Source organism: Aegilops tauschii, chromosome 5 (genome assembly GCF_002575655.3).
Source record: "Aegilops tauschii subsp. strangulata cultivar AL8/78 chromosome 5, Aet v6.0, whole genome shotgun sequence".
In the NCBI taxonomy this organism is placed as follows: domain Eukaryota; kingdom Viridiplantae; phylum Streptophyta; class Magnoliopsida; order Poales; family Poaceae; genus Aegilops; species Aegilops tauschii.
Genome location: NC_053039.3, coordinates 407,225,940 through 407,238,117, shown reverse-complemented (window position 1 = coordinate 407,238,117; position 12,178 = coordinate 407,225,940).

Genomic DNA, 12,178 nt, shown 5'->3' with positions numbered 1-12,178 from the left:
TTGTATGAAGTAGGCCTAGTTTAGTTTATTTGTACTGAAATTATACTCGTATTGAGAAAAATGCTTTGGATACATATGCTTTGAATCTTGCATGTAGTAGGCCTACTTTAGTTTTTTTGAATTGAAAAGATAATCGTGTTGACAAGAATGCTTTGTTGAAATTGTTAGGATGGTTTGGCTTCTCGATGATCATTGGGACAAACAACACCGGTCGTACGCTATGTCGGTGCAGCAGCGGGTAATACTGAAAGTTGCCGGTGTTATGAATTTCGTATTTGTTTTCAAACACAAATGCCCCATACGTAATGTTATGATTTGTTTGTTTGTAGGAGCTTGCACCTCTGAAGCTTCGGTCTCACGGGATCAGCCTTGGAGGGATGCGCTATGATGAGCGGTACACATCGTATGTAAGGGAGGCAGGACTTCTCCCTTTCATTCAGTTGGTCCGCCGGTCGACGCCACCCAACAATGCTGCAGCACTCACCGCGCTTATTGATCATTGGAGGCCGGAGACACACACACTTTCCATCTTCGGACCGGGGAGATGACCGTGACGCTGCAGGATATTGCTATGATCACCGGTCTTCCTATCGATGACAATCCTTTATGTATGAACACCGATTCTGATGGGTGGCGCGCGCAGATGCAAGCCCTTATCGGTATGGTTCCTCCGGAGCCTCGGGAACCAGAAGCAGAAGATAAGAAGAAGGAAAGAGTCGCAGCGGGCGCTACTTTCACGTGGATATCATCGAACTTCTGTCATTGCCCTGATGATGCTAATGAGGACATGGTGAAGACATATGCTCGTGTCTACATGTGGTACGTGATATCCAGGACAATGTTTGCTGATGGCATAGGCAAGAATGCTCCATGGATGTGGCTGAAGGCGTTGACCGTCTTCGATAGCAAATAGAGTTGGGGTTCGGCGACACTGGCTCACTTGTATCGACAGGTATGAAGTTGTTTCCTTTTCACTTCATTGATACATTATCAATGCGCTCTTGCGGCAAATTTGACCATGTTCTCTTTTATGTGCAGTTGGACGAAGCCTGTTGTAGGCACACTGGAGGTATTGGTGGTTGTCTGCTCGCACTTTCCATATGGAGCTGGGAGCGTTTGCCGGTTGGACGACCGAAGACCGGGAAGTACGAGGATTGGGACGATAAAGACGACCCACTACGGCTCCCCACTTGGGCTTACAAGTGGGATGTGTTAAATGAGACGACGGATGATCCCTCGGTAATGTACAAGTTGTACAAGAGCGAGCTGGACGCGATCACGCCTGAGCAGGTGAACCGACATTGCATAAGTGATTATCATGCTTGTATCGTAACTCGATATCAATTTTGCATTCAATCCATTTTGCAGGTGGAATGGGAGCCGTATGGAAAATGAGAGAGTTTTGGTAACCCTATAGAGTTCAGGCTAAATCCGATGTGCATTAGGGATAGGGATCTCTGGCATATGCGGTGCCCACTGATATGCAACTGGGCGGTTGAGCTTCACCTGCCACATCGGGTGTTCCACCAGTTTGGTTTGTTCCAGCCACACCCACCGGAGTGGGAGGACACGGAAAAGTTGCTACACGCGTAAGATATAATTAACCTTGAGCACTTAGCAGCTTCTCGGCGGTTTCGATGATGCTAATATTCTGTTTCTAACTTGCAGGTTGGATAGGAAAAAGCAGCGGAAGATCAAGGATTGGGCCAAGCATCACAGGAAGTATGTCATGCAGTTCGCTCTTAGTGTGGAGCAAGCAAGGGCTGGAAAACGAGCCCAGCTTCGTGAGCACTGCCCGATCGCGTTCAACAACTATCTCACATGGTTTCTTGCAAGTACCCGCGTGGAGGTATGCCAGCCGGCGTATGCTGAGGAGATTCTGGAAGAACCCACCGTTTTTGATGAGGTAGCCCAGCACCAGTACAACGCATTAGTCAGGAAAGGCAACTCAGTGATCCCTTCAGCTCCAATGATGAACTTTGTGGTTAGCCCTTTTTGCTTTTCCATTCGCACTATTCACATCTTCGCTTGCCTAACACTTTGATACCGTTTCTGTTCATAGCGTGCCCAGATCAACAAAGCAGCTGATGAGACCGAGACTATTCTGGAAACAACCCCGGCTGGCAAAAGCGATGGGGAAGGTGCACTTCGAGCATTCATTAAGGTTCACATCTCCTTCAAACTAGCACTTAACATTTGTTGGTACGTTCCATGTCTCATTCACTTGTACATGTTGCAACGCCAGGGCCAAAAGTTAAGGCGGCTATCAAACCTTTTCGGTTGTCGTGACCCCGAGTATGTATCACCAGAACGGTCTAGGTCGGCGACACCATCAGATCCCGCTTCGGGGCAGAGCCATGGTGAACCTTTCGAGGATGAGGATGTGGGTGTGGTCACCCAAGAGGTATGTCATGACGATATATATCCATTTGTTGATGCATTGCTAACTATATCCTCACACACGGTCTTTCCATATCTTTTGTTGATGCATAGGTTGCTGATGATATGACCTTGGGGACGTACCAGGCTCGGTCTGCATACGAGTTGAAGCCTAGGAAGGGAATCAACAAGTACACACCTGAAGACTTCACCCAAAGAGGCCAAAGAGGCAAAAGGACGGTCGGCACCTCGCGGGTGGCGGCTTTGGATGACTATTTGGATGACGATGTCGAATCGGAGCCGGAGCCGGAGCCGGAGCGGGTTCCTCTTCCTAGGAAGGTGAAGAAGATAAGCGTCAAGAGGGGGGGAGGAGCCAGCAAGCGTGGAAAGCACTAGTCATCGTCATTTTTTTATAATGTTGAACTTAGAGTGGAATTTGTTATGTCGTTGAACATACGGAAACGGTCCATCTAGGTATCCAAACATTCCTCTATAACGAACTTGCGCTTGTCCATCACCACGGCCAAGTCCACCACCAAGGCCAAGACCATCACCAAGGCCGAGACCATCACCACGGCCATTACCACCACGTCGAGCTCTACCACCACCACGGCCTAGACCACCACCACCACCTCTACCACCACCACGGCCTCTTGTAAGTCCAAGTTGCCGACCTCTTTGTTGCCTAGATCCTCTTTGGCTAACACTTGGTTGGCTAGGCACTTGTTGGCTACCACTTGGTTGCCTTGGCACTTGTTGGCTACCACTAGGTTGGCTACCACTTGGTTGGCTTGGCACTTGTTGGCTACCACTAGGTTGGCTACCACTTGGTTGCTCCCTTGTGTAGCTCCTTGTTGGCTTGTGCTTGCATCGTTTTTCTTGGACCTTTTCCTTGGTTTCATACATTTTCTTTTGTTGTGGCCATGACCTTTGCACTCCCCACAACGGGAGCTCTCACGAGGCTCTTGGAATTGGTCGTTGCCCGCTTCGCGGCGCCCACCATGGCCCCATCCGTCCATGTCGCCTCTAAGACGCTTTGTCTTACGTCTACCCCGTTTAACAACCTTCAACTCCGGATCCGGCCATAGTTGAACTCCATGATACTCCGGCCATTGTGATTGGTCAAAGTATAGGTGAAAGCGGGGAGCCCATGTTTTCTTGACCGTCATGATTGAGAACTCCGACTCCCTCACGGTGCGTGGGTGATTGATGTCCACATTCCTAACGCGACCGGCGGCATACAAATGTGAGCATGGGAGATGAAGCAACAATGGCCTCCCGCAAGTGCAATCACATTGTGTTAACGACACCTTGAAAGCCCGACCTCCATGTTGCCGGCCATCGTTTGTGGTTCCTCCTGGCTCTTTCACTTCATACTTCCACTCTTCGTTGTCATATAATATAGCTTCTTCTGAGTCCGCCTTCCGTGATTGAAATACCAACCATTCATCAACTTTGGGTGGGAACTTGTACTTGTACTTCCGTGGGTTCTCACCCGCTATCTGTGCATCGGTTTCCATCGAGTACTTTACAAAGTACGCATTCATCTTGTCAAATGTGTATTGAACTATTGCCGTCACGGGTAATCCACGTGCACCTTTGAGCACCCTATTGAAGCATTCGGCCATATTGCTTGTCATTTGACCGTATCTCCTGCCATCTTCATCAAAAGCACGTGCCCACTTGTTCCGGTATTGAATGTGCCTATTGAGAAAATCTTGACCCCCGGGATCAAGTTTTTTGTGTGCGAGCAATTTGTTGTACAAAGTGGCGAAGCGCTTATCGGAGAAAGCGAGACAACAATCTTGAAGATCATCGGCCAACTCCTTAAGGCCACATGCCCTATAGAAGTTCGAACAAAAGTGCCTCATGCACCATCGATGGTGCAACGGAGCATGCCCGGGAATGTCAATCTCCACGGCGTTAAGAATTCCTTGATTCCGATCCGATATGACACAAATTTCCCTTTGAGCGGGTAACACCTTCGTCCTCAAAAGATGCAGAAACCACTCCCAGTTGTCATTGTTTTCCACCTCAACCAAAGCAAATGCCAATGGCAACACCCGGTTATTGGCATCACTTGCTATCACAACCAACAAGGTGCCCTTGTATTGTCCGGTCAAGAACATGCCATCAATTGCGATGACCGGCCTACAATGTTCGAAAGCCCTCACACATTGCTCGAACGCCCAAAAAGCACGGCCAAATACTCTGACTTTCCTTCCTTCATGAACCGTTGTTTGGTGCCCATGAGGCTCGACCACATGAACCATGCCCGGGTTTGTCGCGGCCATGGCTAACAACAACCTAGGGATTCGGTTGTATGCTTCCTCCCATGTACCATACAACATCTTAAATGCGGCTTGCTTCGTCTTCCATGCCTTGCCGTATTTCACCTTGTAATGAAAGATGGCTTTCACAAGGTCAATGACATGTTGGACGCTCATTGTTGGAAGTGTGGATATTGAGTTGGAGAGCCTGTAAGCGATGAACTCGGACGTGAGTTGTTTGTGGTCTTCGGACACAATCTTGCCATCCACCCTTTTGCCTTGGCACATGTGAGTTGGCACACAACTCACTACATGCCAAGTTGGACCTCCTTTCCATGGTCTTGCACGCACAATCCACGGACAACTGCCACGGCGTCTTGCCACTCCTTGTTGGACCTCCTTTCCACGAGCTCTACCACCACCACGGCCTCTTGTAAGTCCAAGTTGGACCTCCTTTTCATCTTCACATGCACATGCAACCGTGTAGCGCACATTGACGTCCGAGTTCACCACCTTGTGTGGACGATAATGCGTAACCGAGTAGTTGTCGAGCCACATCTTCAAATCCAACAAGCTGTCGAACTTAGAACCTTTAGCAATCCGGTTCTTGTCGTCTACCAAATCACGGTGAGAGCTTGGCCTAACCCCAAGAGGTACACATTGGCCACCATCTACCACGGCTTCATCCGCGAGACTAACATCCTTGAACAATGTAGTCCGATGATCCCGACCAAATACCTTCTCGAAAGCTTTGGCCTCCTTCACTGTGAACCCCTCCGCATCAACTTGTTCATCGGGACCATCGTCATCCGAGTCCGATGCATATGCACGGGAAAAAGGGATGGAATGGTCCATTGTCTCTTGCAAATGATATTTGTCGAGATCACCCACATTGTTGTCATGGAGATCAACTTCATTGTCATCGTCCGCATACTCATCATTGTCCTCTTGCAAAGATTCATCTTGGTTGTTTGTATACGGGCTCAATGTTGGCCTCACTTCTTGGGTCAAAAGAGGTTCGACAATTTCATCTCACTTCAAGGGTGGGGGGCTACTAGCAACCAAAGGGGAGGGGTTCCGGTTCAAGTCCAAATGCAAACTTGAATCAACCTTCTTCGTTGCAAATAACTCAAGAGGCTTGTCTAGTGATTCGGCCACCGTCTCCTTGTATGCAACCCAACGTTGCTCCGAGTTGACACGCATTGTCTTCCAACGGATGTGCATTCCAAAACCAACATTATGCCTTCCCTCCAACTCAATGATATCACTAGGGTCCATCCAATTCAAATCTTTCCTAACTTGTTGCAAGAGCTCCGCATAGCTAGGACTACTATCAAACACCATGTCAAGCTCATCCGGGTCCGGTTCTTTATTGCCTTTCAAAAAGGCGTCTTTGTCCCCATGATGAACAAACACACATGTTCTTCCCATCCCTATAAGCATTCAAAGAACACAAGGTAACATTGCTTCCATGAGTACTAATCCATGGATTAACACGGAATACAAACCCTAATATATATATGAAACAACAACCCTAACCCTAACCATAACCCTAACCCTAACCATAACCATAACCCTAACCATAACCCTAGCCCTAAACCTAACCCTAGCACCAACATAAGAACACCCATAAGAATAACCCTAGCATACTAACAAAGCCTAATCATAGAAATTGGCTAACAAACATCTCACATCTCCATGCAAATCTCTAGATCCAAACAAAACTAGGGTTTCCCCAAACTAGCAACAAATGAGCAATGGGAGAACTTTACTTGGATCAAAACAAGGGGATCGGAGATTATTACCTTGAGGAAGGGTTTGACTTCAAAATCCACGGACAAATTCTTCAAATTTGCAAGATTTGGAAGAAGATTTGAGAGGGGGAGAGAGTAGGAGAGGGGGCAAAGCTCGGGGAGAGAGTGAGAGAGTGTGTGGTGGGGGGGGGGGTGGGGGAGGGGGGCCCAGCCAAGTGGCTGGATAAGTCACAGTGCAGTGCCTAGCCGCTAGGCGCTGCACATTAGCGCCTAGCGGCTAGGCGCTGCACATTACATGTGTGGCGCCTAGCACGCCGGCGCTGCACTGCTGGGTGCGGGCCCAGGGGCTGCCACGGTGGACAGGAGTGCAACGCCGCCGCGCTAGGCGCTGCACAGTACGGTGTGGCGCCGGCGTGGCGGGCGCTACACAAAAAGGTCAGGGGAGTGAAATAGTTTCGCACCCAGTTCATTCTGTTAAATGATTTCGTCCCGAGGTCAAAATTGTCAAATTTGCCTAAACTCACTGGTTTCTCCGCGCGTGCCATACATACTGTCGCAGCCGTGTCATTCAACTCGATCCGATCGGTCATGCCATACACACACACACTGTTGCAGCCGTGTGTGTCCACCGCAGTAAGTGAGAGTAACTATTTCCGCATGCGCCTGCTTTTGTCATACATAAGTCGAGCAAGGCCAAAAGTCACAAATCCGTACGACGACTGAGCGAGATCGAGGTCGAGCGAAGACCTGTGGCTGTGGGTGTAGTCCTTGAACTGCATAGTAGTAGTAGTAGTACAAGAACAGAACCGCAGTGATAACTCGGACCTACCGCCCCGGTCTACAAGCTAGGTGCAACAGCGGATCCTTCTTCGGAAAACATGTCGTGCATTTTCCCTTCTCGTTGAGTGGCCAAATTTTCGTTCAAAGTTCAAACAAAGACAAGGCTTGGGCTTTTCACGGGGAATGTTGCCCTGCCCTCCGGGTTTCATGCATGTCTCGTCGGACAAGCCTGCCGACGAGACTGCCCACGCTTGCTTGAATGCTGCTTCCAACCGCCCTTCTGATTCTGAACGATCAGCGCTCTGTTCACCACTTCTTTGACATGACCTTTCCTATTATCACCAGCCAACCTTGCAGTCACCCTAAAAAAATGGTAAACCGTGCAGTCGCGTCAACGTGTTTTTGCCCCTTATATTTGTCTATCAAACATCTAGTACCCAAACGAAATGATCGATTTGGAATAATATTTTCTTCCTGATGGCCTTCACTGCCACGTAAGGGCAAGCATCTCCAACGGCAACCTGCAAAAAAAATCTCGCATCCGTCCGCGGACATGGATGCGGGAGGCAACCATCCAACGCTAGCCGCATATATTTTAAACCACATTTTAACTAATCAGACGGAATTCATTCAAACCGGCCGATATTCTTCAAAGTTCGGATAGAAAATAGTACAAATCATCCACCCATACATGTAAATTAAGTCTAATACAACAAGGTCTCAAATTCGACTAGATCCCGGGTGTCAGGAACGAATCATGTCCTCCCACACATACTTCCCCTTCAGCTTCATCTAGTAGTGTGTGCACGTAAATGGCCGTCCTGCTGACCTGTGGTACACCACGACAGCGCGTGCGTACTACATATAATGTGTAGACCAACATTGAGTGAATGAATCAATCAACAAGTTGAGCAAGAGGAAGTAAAACTTACGATCTCGTCCTCTGTCGCGTGCAATGGCCACCTTTCCTCGAGCTGACGAACCACGTTGCAAAATTTGGTGAAGCTGATCTAGATAGCGTGCCAACGATACGTCAACGACCTCACATTGCGTGGTTGAATGATGTACATGTCGTAGGGCACAATGTGCTTTCGTGCATTAAACTTTCCACGCACTTGCTCCTAAAGGGCTCCCCTCCGCTCCTGCCTATGAAATCCGCGGATATGGCCAGCCACGCATCGCACAATAACTCATCCTCCATGGTCGAGTAGCTCACCATCCATCGTACTCTAAAAAACAATATAACATTTGAAAATAAGCTCAATGGCATTTGACCGAACACCTGTCGGGCGTGGTGTCCGCCATGGAGGTCGTCGACAGGGGACGGAGTGTACATGGGTACAAACGGCTCCAGGGCTGAAAGCTCCGTCGAAACTGCGAGCGGGCGCGTCGGTGCTGGTTGCGGACGTCCGACAATGCCTTTGTGGCGGCCGGAGATGAACTGCAGCGGCGGCGGAGGTGGAGGGTGCGAATACAAAGCAAGGGGGAGAAGGGGCGAAGTGGAAGGAAATGGGTCCGGGAGGGGGATTGGGTGGGCCGGAGGTGTCGGAGTCCTACGTTCGGGTGTCCGGACTCCCTCAAACCTCCTACACTTTTGTCTCCAATTTGCGGGAGAACTTGTGTCTGGACCGCCCTACGGACCGATACAGGTCGGCGTTGGATGGCTTCCACGGTCCGGACAGCGCGGTCCGGACGGTCGCTAGAGGTTTACGGGTGCGCCTTGAAGATGCCCTAACTTCGGTATCGATCATATGCCAAATTTAACGTCCAAAATACGTTATTTTCTATATGGTGTCAATTTTGTTTCTCGTCGTGTGTTATGAATTTTGATTTTGAACATCTATTATCCACGTTGAGATTTTTCAAGAATTTTCAAGACGTTTTAAGATTCATGTTATCAATATCGAGTTTTCTTTGACAATACAAAACTGTAGTTGAGATACTTTAGCTACTGTATAGTGCTCCCTCTGTAAGATAATTTTGGTCTAAAACGTCCTATATTGATTTACAGACATAAAATTATGGCGTGTGTAAAAACTTTCTTTTTCCTCAACGGCAATGATCTATATATTCTATCAACTTTCACATGTGTATGTGGAAAATGCATCGATAAACCCGGGTACATATGAACCCATTTAAAAAAAACACATTTCTAAATGCTAAAAAAATCTGAAAAATATTGCACAGATACGTCTTCATGTTTTATGTGCGTGTATAAAGTTCCACGGAAAAAATCTTTTTTGTGGCCTGTGCAAAAAAGACAAAAAGTTGAATTTGTTTTTTTTGCGAAGACAAAACTAAAAGATATTTTTTCACAAAACTTTATGCCGCGCACACACATTTGTAAACATGTATTCGTGGAATTTTCTTTTGAATTTTTCAACATTTTAAAATGTGTTAAAAATGCATTTTTTTTAAAAAAGTGAGTGCATATACCCCTGGGTTCAGAAGGTGCCTACTCGTGTGTATGTGTTCTTCTTCATGCTCGACCCGAACATTCTTGTTCACACCCAGCCTATACATCTAGAGACAAAAAGTAGGGTGATACATTATGGTATTGATGGTGGGCATTTACAGTGCTCTTTGCCGTCCATCGATGCATTACGCTTACCTAGAGAGAGTCGGTCCATTGTCGTGGTTGTCTCCAGCACCGTGACCGGCCGGCTGTGCACCACGCGCATTTGCCAGCAGCAAATCTGCATCATACTCCAACTCCCGCGTCGTGATGGGTCCTTTTGTTGACAAGCAAAACTCTACAGGGTCACAGCAAGTCCAACGCGTCCACACATTTCGTCCAACGTTGTCCAACATGTAGACTCATTTTTATTTTTTGACTGTTTCGTGTTTGTTCGGACCCATTTTCGACACAAATGTGGGGTCACATTTGAATAGGAGGTGGACACAAAGCGGACGTTTTTTTATCCTCTTCGTCCACCTTTGTCCACTTCATGCGCGGCATGGCCCACCTGTCACAGACCCAGTCATCTCTCCTACTTTTTCTCTCCGCTGGCCCACACACATGCACCGCACCCCGCCTCCGTCTCTCTCCTGGGCCACGACGATGGGCCGGCGGCACGGAGACCACAACTACGGCGACCGGCGAGGTGACCTCTTCAGGTCTGCTCGTGGGCGCGGCGGCGCATGGAGACCAAGGCTGGGCGAGCGGCGAGGCTGGCAACTGTAGCTGCTGGTTCTCCTGCATGGCTCCGTGCGGCGCTCCCTCCGGCGGGTTCCCACGGCTACGGCATGCGCAAAGGCAGGTCGCGCTCGACTGGATCTGCGCGGAGGCAGGCCGCGCCCGCCTCGCTCGCACCGCTCGTCATGGCCAAGCTCGCCCCGCTCGCCGCATTGCCGCGCTAGCCTCGCTCGCACCGCTTGAGTGAACTTCGAGAGGCCATGGTTTCCTGTTGTAGCTGCCGGTCTCCCTGCTCGCGGCCAAGTTGCAGAGCCGCTCGCACGAGGCGACAGCCCGGGCGGCAACGGCGGCCATGGATGCGACTGGAGTTGCCCTCGGACGACCTCCGCGCTCCGTGGCGTTGCAAGGATCGAGATGGACCTAGAGGGGTGGGGGGAGTGAATAGGTACAATTACAAATTTTAATTGTTACTTAGCAATTTTAGGCAATAATGCGGAATATAAAGGTGAGCCTAACAATTGCAAGTATGATACTAAGAGCTAAGCAAGGTGAACAAGTACCGCAAGTATGAGGATAAACAAGCACAATATATGATAAGTAAAGACTAAGAGACAAGTAACCACAAGTAGGGAGTTAGGGTTAGGAATAACCGCAACTCCGAGAGACGAGGATGTATGCCGATGTTCAGCTACGTCACCGTTTAGAGAGGTGGGCGTTACCACGAAGGCACACCAACGCCAGGAAGGCTCACCCTATTCTCTCTTTGAGATATCACCACGAAGGCGATTCTCAACCACTAGTGGTAGACCTTGGGGTGGTCTCCAAACCCTCACAAACTTTCCGGGGGTAATCACAATGAACGATTCCTCGCCGGAGTACTCCTACCGCCTAGGAGTCTCCAACCTCCAAGAGTAACAAGATGCACCATAAAAACAAGGGGGAATCAACTTTCGCTATGGTGAATGTGTAGATCGGGCACTTCTCCTTTGCTCCTCGAAAGATCAAGAGCTTTGGGTGGCTAAGGACGGAGATCTCCAAGAAATCGAGGTTTGAAAATAGAGGTGAGAGAAATGGAGTCGTCACCTTCTTTGTGGGGATGAAGAAGACTATTTATAGGTGGGGACAGAATCCAGCCGTTGGGGCCAGATTCCTGCGAAGCCCGGAAGTTTCGATGACGCACGGATGTTCCGGACCCCGGAAGTTCCGGCCAGGTTCTGGGCTACACAGAGAGTTTGCATCCTCTCTGGTGTACCCCGGAAGCTGTAGTACATGGGACGGAAACTCCGGTGCCCGGAAGTTCCGGCCAGCCCGGAAGTTCCGGAGGACGTAAGTTCCGGCCAGGGTCCGACGAGGTTCCGGGCTACACAGAAACTTTGCACAGAATAAGCAGTTTCTCTAGATGGCCCGGAAGCACCCCGGATCCGTCCCAGAAGTTCCGGCCGTCCCAGAAGTTCTAGCCTAAACAGAAGCATTTAGCTGTGAGATATTTCAGATCATGTGTGAAGTGAAGTTGATTCCCAGATGTTGTTATGATGCACCCCCTCTTAATAGTGCGGCTGCCCTAAGGACTCAAGGAAAAAGAAAACAATATGGCACTCCGCTTTTCCTTGGAACACTTTTTCCCTTTTTCCGTCAAGAGGGGAATTAACCATCCATGCTCCACTTCTATTTGAAACGGTGTTGTTTACACTAGAGCATGTGGTTAGAAACACAAATGAAGTTGTCATCGATGTCAAAAACTATTTAGTGCAACAATGCACTTTCAATCTCCCCCTTTTTGACATAGATGACAACAATGCTTGAGAGGGTAATCACAATATAGATATAAAGCAGTTTTTAAATGAACGGTAGAAATTACT